Source organism: Sarcophilus harrisii, chromosome X (assembly GCF_902635505.1).
Source record: "Sarcophilus harrisii chromosome X, mSarHar1.11, whole genome shotgun sequence".
Taxonomy (NCBI): domain Eukaryota; kingdom Metazoa; phylum Chordata; class Mammalia; order Dasyuromorphia; family Dasyuridae; genus Sarcophilus; species Sarcophilus harrisii.
The window spans coordinates 78,589,199-78,602,804 of NC_045432.1; the positions used below are offsets into that span (position 1 = coordinate 78,589,199).

The following is a 13,606-nucleotide window of genomic DNA, read 5'->3' on the forward strand; positions in this document are numbered from 1 at the left end:
TTCTACTAAAAGCTATTAGAAAAAATTCATAATTTTAGCAATGTTGCAGGATACAAAATAAATCCCCATAAATCCTCGGCATTTTTATACATCACCAACAAAATCCAACAGCAAGAGATACAAAGAGATATTCCATTCAGAATAACTGTCGACAGCATAAAATACTTGGGAATCCATCTACCAAAGGAAAGTCAGGAATTATGTGAGCAAAATGACAAAAAAGTTTTCACACAAATAAAGTCAGACTTAAATAATTGGAAAAATATCAAGTGCTCTTGGATAGGCTGAGCGAATATAATAAAGATGACAATACTCCCTAAACTAATCTATTTAGTGCTAAAACAAACCGACTCCCAAGAAACTATTTTAATGATCTAGAAAAAATAACAACAAAATTCATATGGAATAATAAAACGTGGAGAATCTCAAGGGAATAAATGAAAAAAAAATCAAATGAAGGTGGCCTTGCTGTACCTGATCTAAAACTATATTATAAAGCAGCGGTCACCAAAACCATTTGGTATTGGCTAAGAAATAGATTAGTTGATCAGTGGAATAGGTTAGGTTCACAGGACAAAATATTCAATGAGTATAAGCAATGTAGTCTTTGACAAACACAAACATCCCAACTTTTGGGATAAGAATTCATTATTTGAGAAAAACTACTGGCAAAACTGGAAATTAATATGGCAGAAAGTATGCATGACCCACACTTAAAACTGTATACCAAGATGGGATAAAAATGGGTCCATGATTGATTTAGGCATAAACAAGGGGAGGCCCACATTTAGGGCTACACAGAATTCACTCACCATGTCCTGGAGCTCTCTTTCGAGGAGGACCCCCTGCAGTGCAGCTGAAGACCACCAAGGCACGCTCTGCAAATTAGGCCTGTGTTGGTAAGGAGATCCTTGCTCTTGTCCCTCCAGATCCCTTCCCACCCCCACCACAATGGCTAAGATCTAGCTTGGGAGGGAGACCCCTGCTGGGCTGCATCACTTACCCCCTTCTTCAAGCCAAGTGTCAGTTAGCTTCTTTGACCATGGAGGATTACCTGTTATATTAATTGTTTCCAAGGTTTTCCAATTCTTGTGTCTGAGGGAGGCCTATGCAGGTGAATATAGGGAAAGTTTTGAGCTGTGATGCTCTGAATCCTTAAACTGTAGATGAGAACTGGCTTACTATCGAGGACCCCCTACTGTCCTATAGATTTCCCCATATTTGTCATTGCTCTATTCTGAGGAAGATCTGTATAGAAAAACATGTGGAGAATTTCCAGCTTGGGTTCTCTGGAACCCCACAATGTTTTGGGGAATTGTTATATCATGGAGGAACCCCTAGAGTGCAGTAAGTATTTCTATCCAACTCTCCCTTTCCCAATGCTTTTCCCTAGGGAGGAGCCCCAGTATTTCCTGAAGGGTCTCCCCATGCTGGCCTTGAGAGCTGGGGTTTTAGTGAGGGGGCCTTTTAGGCCTACACAGAAATCACTCACCAGGTCCTGGAGCTGTCTTTGGTGGAGGACCCCTTGCAGTGCAGATGAAGGCCGCCACTAAACCTTCTGCAAATTAGCTCTGTGTTAGTAAGAAGACCCCTGTTCTTGTCTCTCCAGATCCCTTCCCACCCCCACCACAATGGCTAAGATCTAGCTTGGGAGGGAGACCCCTGCTGTGCTGCTTCACTTACCCCTTTCCACAAGCCAAGTGTCATTTAGCTTTGTTGACTATGGAGGATTACCTGTTCCATTGAATGTTTCCCAATTTTTCAGTCCTTGTGTTCTGGGGGAGACCTATGAAGATGAATATTGGGAAAATTTTGAGCTGTGATGCTCTGGACCCTTAAATTGTAGATGAGAAGTGGCTTAGTATCGAGGACCCCCTGCTTTGCAGCTGAGGGTTTTTTCCCTCAACACACTGTTTTCCTGGGGAGGAATTTTGTTATTTCTGTAAGTGTCTCTGCCCACCATGGATGAGAGCTGTTACTTTAGGGAGGACTCTCTCTGTTTGTCCATGTTTGGTAGTTTTCCATATAGGAGGAATCCTTGCTGTTCTAAAAATGATTTCCCCATATTTCCAATTGATATATTCTCAGGAAGATCTATACAGGCATTTGTGGAGAATTTCCAGCTGGGATTCTTTGGAACCCCGCAGTGTTGATGAGAATTGGTATGTGATGCAAGAAACCCTAGAGTGCAGCCAAGTATTTCCTTCCAAATCTCCCTTTCCCGATGCTGTTTCCTAAGGGAGGAGCCGTAGTATTTCCCTAAGTGTATCCCCTGTTAGCCATGAGAGCTGGGCTTTTAGGGAGGGCTGCCTTTAGTTCTATTAAGAAATCACTCACCATATCCTGGAGCTGCCTTTGGAAGAGGACCCCCTGTTGTGCAGCTGAAGGCAGCCAATACACCCTCTGCAAATTATGAATGTGTTGTTAAGGAGATCCCTGCTCTTGTCTCTCCAGATCCCTTCCCGCCCCCACCACAATGGCTAAGATGTAGCTTGGGAGGGAGATCCCTGCTGGGCTGCTTCATTTACCTCCTTACTCAAGCCAAGTGTCAGTGAGCTTCTTTGACCATGGTGGATTACCTGTTCCATTGAATGTTTCCTAGGTTTTCCAGTCCATGTGTCTGAGGGAGACCTATGCAAGTGAATATAGGGAAAATTTTGAGATGTGATGTTCTGGACCTTCAAATTCTAGATGAGAACTGGCTTAGTATATAGGACCCCCTGCTGTGCAGCTAAAGGTTTTTCCCCCAAGACACACTTTCCCCAGGGAGGAATTCTATTATTTTCCTAACTATCTCTGCCCACCATGGATGAGACATGGTGCTTTAGGGAGGACTCTCTATATTGTCCATATTTGGGAGCTTTCCAGAGAGGCGTAAATCCTGCTGTTCTACATAAGATTTCCCCACATTTCCAATTGATATATTCTAAGGAGGCCTAAATATAGAGGCCTAAATTTGTGGAGAATTTCCAGCTGGGGTTCTCTGGAACCCCACAATATTGATGACATTTGGTATGTGATGGAGGAACCCCTAGAGTGCAGTAAGTATTTCCCTCCAACTCTCCCTTTCCCGAAGCTGTTTCTCTATGGAGGGGCCCCAGTATTTCCCTAATGGCTTCCCCTTGCTGGCCTTGAGAGCTGGGCTTTTAGGGAGGGCTGCCTTTAGTGCTACAAAGCAATCACTCACCATGTCCTGGACCTGTGTTTGGAGGAGGATCCCCTGCTGGGCAGCTGAAGGCCGCCACTGTGTCCTGTGAAAATTATTCCTGTGTTGGTAAGGAGTCTCCTTCTCTTGTCCCTCCATATCCCTTCCCACCCCCACCACAATGGCTAAGATCTAGGTTGAGAGGGAAACCCCTGCTGGGCTGCTTCACTTACCCCCTTCCTCAAGCCAAGTGAGAGTTAGCTTCTTTGACTAGGCAGGATTACCTGTTCTACTGAATGTTTCCCAGGTTTTCCAGTGAATTTCTCTGAGGGAGACCTATGCAGATATATATGGGTAAAATTTTGAGCTGTGATGCTCTGGACCCTCAAATTCTAGATGAGAACTGGCTTAGTATCGAGGACCCCCTGCGGTGCAGCTGAAGGTTTTCCCCCAAAACACTTTTTCCCCAGGGAGGAATTGTGTTTTTTTCCCAAGTGTCTCTGCCCGCCATGGATTAGAGCTGTGACTTTAGGGAGGACTCTCTATCTTTTTCCATATTTGGGAGCTTTCCGTATAGGAAGACTCCCTGCTGTTCTCTATAAGATTTCCCCATATTTACAAAAACCATATGATCATCTCAATAGATGCAGAAAAAGCATTTGATAAAATCCAACATCCATTCCTATTAAAAACACTTGAGAATATGGGAATAAATGGACTTTTCCTTAAAATAATCAGTAGCATCTATTTAAAAACCAGCAGTAAGCACATATTTGGGACAAACTGCAACCATTCCCAAAAGATCAGGAGGAAACAAGGGCCACTATCACTGTTACATTTTAATATTATATTAGAAATGCTAGCTTTGGCAATAAGAAAGAGAAATATAAAAGGAATGAGAATAGGCAATGAGGAAACCAAATTATCACTTTTGCTGATGATAATGCTATACTTGAGAACCCCAGAGATTCTTATAAAAGTTATTAGAAATAATCCACAATTTTAGCAAAGTTTATTTATAAATAAACCAATATGTCATCATATTCTTATATACAATTTAACAAAAATCCAAAGTCAGAGTCACAAAGAAAAAATCCAATAATACTATAGAAAAATTTAGGGATCTATCGAAGGAAAATCAGAAACTTTATGGAAACTAAAAACTTTAAAAATTAAGTCTGATCTAACAACTGAAAATATTAAATGCTCTTGGATTGGAAAATATAAAGATGAAATATTTAAACTAATCTATTTATTTAGCGTTTAACCAATCAGAGTCCCAAAAAACTATTTTGATGACCTAGAAAAAAATAACAACAAAATTCATGGGAAGAATAAAAGGTCAAGAATTTCAAGGGAATTAATGAAAAAAAATCAAATGAAGGTTACTAAAAGATCTAAAATTATATTATAAGGCAGTGGTTTAAAAGTATCTGGTATTCTAAGAAATAGATATTGATCAATGGAATAGGTTAGGTTCAAAGGACAAAACAGCCAATAACTTTAATTATCTAGTGTTTGAAAACCCAAAGACCCCCAGTTTTGGGGATAAGAACATTATTTAAAAATTTGGGAAAATTGGAAATTAGTATTAGAAACTAGATTGACCCACACTTAACACCGGACACCAAGATAAGGTCAAAATGGGTTCATGATTAACAAAAGAATGAGATCATAAATAAATTGAAGAGATAGGATAGTTTACCTCTCAGACCTGTGGAAGAGGAAGGAATTTATGACCAAAGAAGAACTAGGATTATTGACTACAAAATTGAAAATTTGATTATATCAAATTGAAAGTTTTTTGCCAAACAAAACTAATGCAGGCAAGATTAGAAGGGAACAATAAACTTGGAAAAACATTTTTATAGTCAAAGGTTCTGATAAAGGACCTTTTAAAATATATAGAGAATTGACTTTAATTTATAAGAAATCAAGCCATTCTCCAATTGATAAATTAAAGGATATGAACAGACAAGATGATGAAATTAAAACTATTACTACTCATATGAAAGAGTTTTCCAAATCACTATTGATCAGAGAAATGAAATTAAGACAACTTGAGATACCACTACACACCTGTGATTCAGAAGAAGGAACGATAACAGGAATGTTGAGGGGATGGGGAAAAACAGGGACACTGATACATTGGGTGGAATTGTGAATACATCCAGCCATTCTGGAGAGCAATTTGGAACTATGCCCCAAAAGTTATCAAACTGTGCATACCCTTTGATCCAAGGTTCTATCTTATACCCCAGAGAGATGCTAAAAAAGGGAAAGGGACCTGTATGTGCCAAAATGTTTGTGGCAGCACTGTTTGTAGTGGCCAGAAGCTGGAAAATGAATGGATGCCCATCAGTAGGAGAATGGTTCAGTAAATTGTGGTATATGAATGTTATGGAATATTATTGTTCTGTAAGAAATGACCAGCAGGACGAATACAGAGAGGATTGGTAAGAGTTACATGAACTGGTGCTGAGCGAAATGAGCAGAACCAGGAAATCATTCTACACCTCAACAACGATACTGTATGAGGAATTCTGAAGGAAGTGGATTTTTCAACAAAAAAGATCTAACTTAGTTTGTTGATCAAGGAGGACAGAAGCAGTACACCCAAAGAAAGAACCCTGGGAAATGAATGTAAACTTCTTGGTTATAAAATAAATCCCCATAAATCCTCAGCATTTTTATACATCACCAACAAAATCCAACAGCAAGAGATACAAAGAGAAATTCCATTCAGAATAACTGTCGAAGATAAAATATTTGGGAATCTATCTACCAAAGGAAAGTCAGGAATTATATGAGCTAAATTAAAAAACTTTCCACACAAATAAAGCGATTAAACAATTGAAAAATATCATGTCCTAGATAGGTCGAGCGAAATAATAAAGATGACAATTTCCCCTAAACTAATCTATTTATTTAGTCTAAAATCAGATTCCAAGAAATATTTTAATGATCTAGAAAATAAAACAAAAATTCATATGGAATAATAAAAGGTCAAGAATCTGAAAAGAATTAATGAAAAAAATCAAATGAAGGGGCCTAGCTGTCCCTTATCTAAAAACTATAATAAAGAAGTCAAAACCATTTATTCTAAGAAAAGATTAGTTGATCAGGGAACAGGTTAGGTAAGAAGAAAATAGTCAACTTAGATTTTTAGTGTTTGACAAACCAAAGATCCTCACTTTTGGGATAAGAACTCATTATTTGACAAAAAACTGTTTAACTGGAAATTAGAATGGAAAATTAGGCCTGACCCACACTTAACAACGTATACCAAGATAAGATCAAAATGGGTCCATGATTTGAATAAAGAAGAGATTATAAACAAATTGAGGAAATAAAGTTTATTCTCAGACTTTGGAAGAGGGAAGAAATTTGGATAAAGATGAACTAGAGAATTATTGACAAAATAGAAAATTTTATTTACCAAATTAAAAGCTTTGACAAACAAAAATAATTAAACAAGATTAGAAGGGAAGCAACAAACTGGGAAAAATCTTCACAGTTAAAGGTTCTGATAAAGGCCTATTTTTAAAATATATAGAGAATTGACCTTAATTTAAAGAAACCAAGCCATTCTCCAATTGATAAATGGCAAAGGATATGAACAGACAATTTTCAGATGATGAAATTGAAATCATTACCAATATGAAAGAGGTTCCAAATCAATTAATAGAGAAATGCAAATTAAGACAACTCTGAGATACCACTACACACCTGTCAGATTGGCTAAGATGAAGGAAAAAAAATCATGAGTGTTGGAGGGGATGCGGGAAAACTGGGACACTGATGCATTGTTGGTGGAGCTGTGAATTAATCCAACCATTCTAGAGAGCAATCTGGAATTATGCCCAAAAAGTTATCAAACTGTGCATACCCTTTGATCCAGCAGTGTTTCTACTGGGCTTATACCCCAAGGAGATACTAAAGAAGGGAAAGGGACCAGTATTGGCAAATGTTTGTGGCAGCATGTTTGTAGTGGCTAGTTGAAACTGAGTGGATGCCCATCAATTGGAGAATGGTTTAAATTGTGGAAGAATTTAGGAATATTATTGTTTGTAAGAAATGACCAGCAAGATGAATACAGAGAAGCTTGAGAGAATTATAAGAACTGATGGTAAGTGAAATGAGCAGAACCGGTATCATTATATACGTCAACAATGATACTGTAAGGAAGATGTAATCTGATGGAAGTGGATTTTGACAAAGAGACCTAATTCAGTTTCAATTGATCAATGATGGCCAGAAATAGTTACACCCAAAGAAAAACACTGGGAAATGAAATGTAAACTGTTTGCATTTCTTTTATTTTTCTCTTCCCAAGATTTCTACCTTCTGAATCCAATTTCCCTGAGCAACAAGAAAACTGTTCGGTTCTGGCAATACATATTGTATCCAAGATCTACTGTAATCTATTTGTCATGTATAGGACTGCTTGCCATTTGGGAGAGGGTGGAGGGAGGGAGGGGAAAATTGGAACAGAAGTGAGTGCAGGATAATGTTGTAAAAATTACCCTGGCATGGGTTCTGTCAATACAATGTATTTAATTAAAAAGATTTCCTACATTTGTCACTGATATATATGGTGGAGGAAGATCCACATGAATTTATGGGGAATTTCCAGCTGGGATTCTCTGGAATCCCACAGTGTTGGAGAATTGGCATATGATGTAGGAACCCCAAGCATACAGCCAAGTATTTCTCTCCAAATCTCCCTTTCCCGATGCTGTTTCCTTAGGGAGGAGCCCCAGTGTTTCCCTAAAGATCTCCCCTGTTATCCATGAGAGCTGGGGTTTTAGTGAGAGGGTCTTTTAGGCCTACACAGAAATCACTCACCATGTCCTGGAGCTGTCTTTGGGGGAAGACCCCTGCTGTGCAGCTAAAGGCCACCACCGGACCTTCTGCAAATCAGGCTTGTGTTGGTAAAAAGTCCCTCCACATTCATTCCCATACCCACCATAATGGCTAAGATCTAGCTTGGGAGGGAGACCCCTGCTGGGCTGCTTCATTTACCCCCTTCTTCAAGCCAAGCATCAGGTAGCTTCCTTGACTAGGGAGGATCACCTGTTCTGTTGAATGTTTCCAACGTTTTCCAAAGAATTTGTCTGAGGGAGGCCTTTGAAGATGAACATAGGGAAAATGTTGAGCTTTGATCCTCTGGACCCTGAAATTACGGATGAGAACTAGCTTAGGATGGAGGGCCCCCTGCTGTCCAAGTGAGACTTTTCCCCCAACACATTATTTCCCTAGATGTATCTGCCCACCATGGATGAGAGCTGTTGCTTCAGGGAGGACTCTCTATGTTTGTCCATGTTCGGGAGCTTTGCTTAAAGGGGACCTCTTGCTGTTCTATACAAGATTTCCCCATATTTGTAATTGATATATTCTGAGGAAGAGCTCAATACAGCAATTTGTGCAGAATTTCTAGCTGGGATTCTCTGGAACCCCACAATCTTTTTGGGAATTGGTATGTGATGGAGGAACCCCTAGAGTGCAGTAAGTATTTCTCTCCAATTCTTGCTTTTGTGATGCTGTTTCCCTAGAGAGGAACCCCAGTATGTCCTTAAGTGTCTCCCCTTGCTTGGCTTTAGAGCTGGGCTTTTAGGAAGGGGCTGCTTGTAAGGCGACACAGAAACCACTCACTCTGTCCTGGAGCTGTCTTTGGAGGAGAACACCCGGCTGTGCAGCTGTGGGCTTTTCTACTGCACCCTCTGAAATTCAGGCCTCTGTTGGTAAGGAGATGCCTGGTGTTGTCCCTCCAGATACCATTTCACACCCACCACAATGGCTAAGATGTAGCTTGGAAGGAGACCCTGCTGGCTGTCGTTTTACCTACTCCCTCTCAAGCTGGGTGTCATTGCTTCTTTGCCTATGGAGGATTACCTGCTCTACTGAATGTTTCCCAGGTTTTCCAATGAATTTGTCTGAGGGAGACCTGTGCATGTGAATATAGGGAACATTTTGAGCGTTCATGCTCTGGATGCTCAAATTCTAGATGAGAACTACCTTACTATTGAGGATCCCCTGCTGTTGTACATCAGATTTCCCCATATTTGTAATTGATATATTCTGAGGAAGGTCTATATAGAGACATGTGTGGAGAATTTCCATCTGAACTTCTCTGGAACTCTAGAATGTTGATGAAAATTGTATATGATGGAGGAACCCGTAGAGGGCAGTAAGTATTTCTCTCCAACTCTCCCTTTCCCAATGCTCTTTCCCTTGGGAGGAACACTGTTATTTCCCTAAAAGTTTCCCCATGCTTGCTTTTAGAGCTGGGCTTTTAGGGAGAGCTGCATTTAGGGCAACACAGAAATCACTCAGCATTTCCTGGAGCTGTCTTTGGAGGACGACCCCCTGCTGTGCAGATGAAGGCAACCAACGAACCCTTTGAAAATTAGGCCCATGTTGGTAAGAAGACCCCTGGTCTTCTCTTTCCACATCCCTTCCCACCCCCACCACAATGGCTAACATCTAGCTTGGGAGGGAGACCCCTGTTGGGCTGTTTACCTACCCTCTCAAGCCAAGTGTCAGCTTTTTGCTCATGGAGGATTACCTGGGTTCCATTGATGAAGCTCTGGGTCTTCCTATCCATGTGTCTCAGGGAGACCTATGCAGAGGAACATAGGGAAAATTTTGAGCTGTGATGCTCTGGACCCTGAATTTGTAGATGAGAACTGGCTTAGTATCGAGGACCCCCTGCTGTTCTATAGAAGATTTCCCCATATTTGTAACTGATATATTCTGAGGAAGATCTATATAGAGACATTTCTAGAGAATTTCCATGTGAGCTTTCCTTTAGAACTCTAGAATTTTGATGAGATTTGGTATATGATGGAGGAACTCTTAGAGTGCAGTTAAATATTTTCTCCAAATCTCCTTTCCTGATGCTGTTTCCTAGGAAAAGTCTATTATTTCTATGTCTCCCTGAGCTAGTCTTGAGAGTTGGGGTTGTAGGGAGGGCTTTATTTAGGGCTACACAGAAATCACTCACCTTGTCCTGGAGCTGCAGGAACTTGCAAATCAGGCCTGTGTTGGTAAGGAGCCCCATGGTCTTGTTCCCTCCAGATCCCTTCCCACTCCCACCATAATGGCCAAGATCTAGCTAGGGAAGGAGACCCCTGCTGGGCTGTTTCACTTCATCCCCCCTGCTCAAACTCATCATTGCTCAGCTTCTTTGACTATGGGGAATTACCTGCCATTCTGCTGATGGTTTCCCAGCTGTTTCAAAGGGTTGTTCCCAGGGAGACCTGAGGCAATGTATGCAGGGAGAACTGTCAGCTCTGGTGCTCCTTGTACTGAAATTGTAGACAAGAGCTAGTTTAGTGTGGAGGACCCCCTGCTGTGCACCTAATTTCCCCCCAGTGTATTTTTCCCTGGGGAGGATCCGGGAGCACTCTCCTCCATGCTGCACTGGAATCACTCTCAAAATTCTGGAGCTTCCTGTAGAAGGAGGATCCCAGGTAAGCAGTTGAGGGGACTGGCCAGGAACTCTGGGAACGAGACATATAAAGGAAGGGAGAACCCTCATTGTATCCTCTGAATCTCTGCCCCCTTACCCACCACAATTGATACAAGCTGGCTGAGCAGGGAGAACCTATGGTGTAATTGATTGGGGAGGCTTCCAGAGGAGTGGCTTAGTTTAGATGGGAGGACTCACTGGTGTTCTGAGGATTTCCCTGTATTTCTAATAAATATATATTGTGGAAGAGCCATTCAGAGATATATAGGGAGAATGTATGAGTAGGTTGTTCTGGAAGCCCTCAGTATTAAGGAGAATTGGTATAATGAGGAGGATGCCCTCGAGGGCAGCTAAGCATTTCTCTCAGACTCTGTTTCCAGATGCTGTTTCCCTAGGGAGAAGTTTTGTTCCTTCCCTAACAGTCTCCTGCTGATAGACATGAGAGCTGGGCTCTAAGGGAGAGCGTCCTTTAGTTGTACCCAGAAATCATTCACCATGTCCTGGAGCTGTGTCTGGAAGATGACCCCCTGCTGTACAGATGAAGGCTGCCCCTGCACCATCTGCAAATTATGGATATGTTGGTAAGGGGACCCCTGGCCTTCTCCCTCCAGATACCTTCCCACCCCCACCACAATGGCTGAGATCTAGCTTGGGAGGGAGACCCCTGCTGGGATGCTTCACTTACCCCTTTCTTCAAGCCAAGTGGCAGCTTCTTTGGCTATGGCAGATTACCTGTTCTCTTGAATGTTTCCCAAAGTTTTCCAATGAATTTGTCTGAGGGAGACCTAGGAAGATGAACATAGGGAAAATTTTGAGCTGTGATGCTCTAGACCCTCAAATTGTAGATGAGAACTGGCTTAGTATAGAGGACTCCCTTCTGTGCAGCTGAGAGTTTTTTTTTCCCCCAAGACAATTTTTCCCTGGGAGGAATTCTGTTCTTTCCCTAAGTGTCTCGGTCCCCCATGGATGAGATCTGTTGCTTTAGGGAGGACTCAATATATTTGTCCATGTTCCGGAGCTTTCCATATAGGAGGACTCCCTGCTGTTCTATAGAAGATTTCCCCATAATTGTCATTGATATAGTCTGAGGAAGATCTATACAGGCATTTGTGGAGAATTTACAGCTGGGGATCTCTAGACCTCCACAATGTTGATGAGAATTGGCATATGATGGAAGAAACCCTAGAGGGCAGTAACTATTTCTCTCCAACTCTCCTTTTCCTAATGCTGGTTCCCTAGGGAGGAGCCCCAGAATTTCCATAACGGCTTCCCCTTGCTCGCTTTCAGAGCAGGGGTTTCAGGGAGGGCTACATTTAGGGCTACCCAGAAATCACTCACCATGTCCTGGAGCTGTCTTGGGAGGAGGATCCCCTGCTGTGCAGATGAAGGCCGCCATGGCACCCTCTGAAAATTAGCTCTGTGTTAGTAAGGAGACCCTTGGTCTTCTCTTTTGAGATCCCTTTTCACACACACCACAATGGCTAAGTGATTAAAGGAATTACAGTGGGCAATGAGGAAACCAAATATCACTCTTTGCAGATGATGTGATGATATACTTAGAGAGCCCCAGAGATTCTACTAAAAAGTTATGAGAAAAAATTCTTAACTTTAGCAAAGTTGCAGGATACAAAATAAATCCCCATAAATCCTCAGCATGTTTATACATCACCAACAAAATCCAACAGCAAGAGATACAAAGAGAAATTCCATTCAAAATAACTGTCGACAGCATAAAATATTTGGGAATCCATCTACCAAAGGAAAATCAGGGATTATATGAGCAAAATGACAAAACATTTTCCAAACAAATAAAGTTAGACTTAAATAACTGGAAAAATATGAAGTGCTCTTGGATAGGCCGAGCGAATATAATCAAGATGACGATACTCCCTAAACTAATCTATTTATTTAGTGCTGTACCAATCCAACTCCCAAGAAAATATTTTAATGATCTAGAAACAATAACAACAAAATTCATATGGAATAATAAAAGGTCGAGAGTCTCAAGGGAATAAATGGAAAAAAATCAAATGAAGGTGGCCTTGCTGTACCTGATCTAAAACTATATCATAAAACAGCAGTCACCAAAACCATTTGGTATTGGCTAAGAAATAGATTAGTTGATCAGTGGAACAGGTCAGGTTCACAAGACAGAATAGTCAACTTTAACTATCTACTGTTTGACAAAGCCAAAGATCCAAACTTTTGGGATAAGAATTCATTATTTGACAAAAACTGCTGGGAAAACTGGAAATTTGTAGGGCAGAAATTGGGCACGGACCCATACTTAACTCCATATACCAAGATAAGATCAAAATGGGTCCATGATTAAGCCAGAAAGAAGGGGAGGCCCACATTTAGGGCTACCCTGAAATCACTCACAATATCCTGGAGCTGTCTTTGGAAGAGGACCCCCTGCTGTGCAGCTGAAGAACCCCACCGCATCTCTGAAAATTAGGCGTTTTGGTAAGGAGACCCCTGCTCTTGTCTCTCCAGATCCCTTCCCACACCCAAAACAGTGCCTAAGATCTAGCTTGGGAGGGAGACCCCTGCTGGGCCGCTTCACTTTGTCCCCTCTGCTCAGACCCATCATTCCTTTGCTTCTCTGACTGTGGGGAATTACCTTCTGTTCTGCTGAATGTTTCTCAGATGTTTCAAAGGGTTATTCCAAGGGCCACCTGTGCTGATGCATGTAGGGAGAACTTTGAGCTCTGGTGCTCTAACTACCTTAAATTGTAGATGAGAACGTGTTTAGTATGGGGTCCCCCTGCTGGGTAGGTAAGAGTTCACCCCAATGCAGAGCTTTTCTGGGAAGGGCCCCTGTTATTTCCTAAGCATCTCCCCCTGCTAGGCGTGAAAGGAGATTCTTGAGGGAGGACTCTCCTCCATGCTGTGCAGGAATCACTCTCAATATTCCAGAGCTTCCTGTAAAAGGAGGATCCCAGGTATGCAGTTGAGGGGACTGGCCAGGAAGTCTGGGAACGAGA

General features: G+C 41.5%; 3 long non-coding RNA genes across 5 annotated transcripts in view; all 3 read right to left on the reverse strand.

Annotated features, from left to right (window-relative positions):
- Positions 1 to 137: 137 nt before the first annotated feature.
- On the reverse strand, positions 138 to 2,630 carry LOC116420391. Of its 3 annotated transcripts, XR_004230694.1 has the most exons (7): positions 2,529 to 2,630; positions 2,338 to 2,403; positions 1,684 to 1,786; positions 1,493 to 1,558; positions 1,055 to 1,106; positions 813 to 878; positions 138 to 177 (listed from the first exon to the last, which is right to left on the reverse strand). It is a non-coding gene; the product is annotated as an uncharacterized LOC116420391 (long non-coding RNA). The 3 variants fall into 3 exon arrangements; XR_004230695.1 differs by lacking the exon at positions 1,055 to 1,106 and having other exon boundaries at positions 2,580 to 2,630; XR_004230693.1 differs by lacking the exon at positions 1,055 to 1,106.
- A 5,621-nt stretch (positions 2,631 to 8,251) lies between these two features.
- LOC116420393 overlaps positions 8,252 to 13,606 on the reverse strand; it is an 8,076-nt gene continuing 2,721 nt past the window's right edge. Inside the window, exon 2 of the long non-coding RNA XR_004230697.1 lies at positions 8,252 to 8,321. This is a non-coding gene — a long non-coding RNA (uncharacterized LOC116420393). The remainder of the gene's footprint in view (positions 8,322 to 13,606) is intronic.
- LOC116420395 lies at positions 12,334 to 13,599 on the reverse strand. The gene is made up of 3 exons (XR_004230699.1): positions 13,243 to 13,599; positions 13,002 to 13,066; positions 12,334 to 12,370 (listed from the first exon to the last, which is right to left on the reverse strand). It is a non-coding gene; the product is annotated as an uncharacterized LOC116420395 (long non-coding RNA).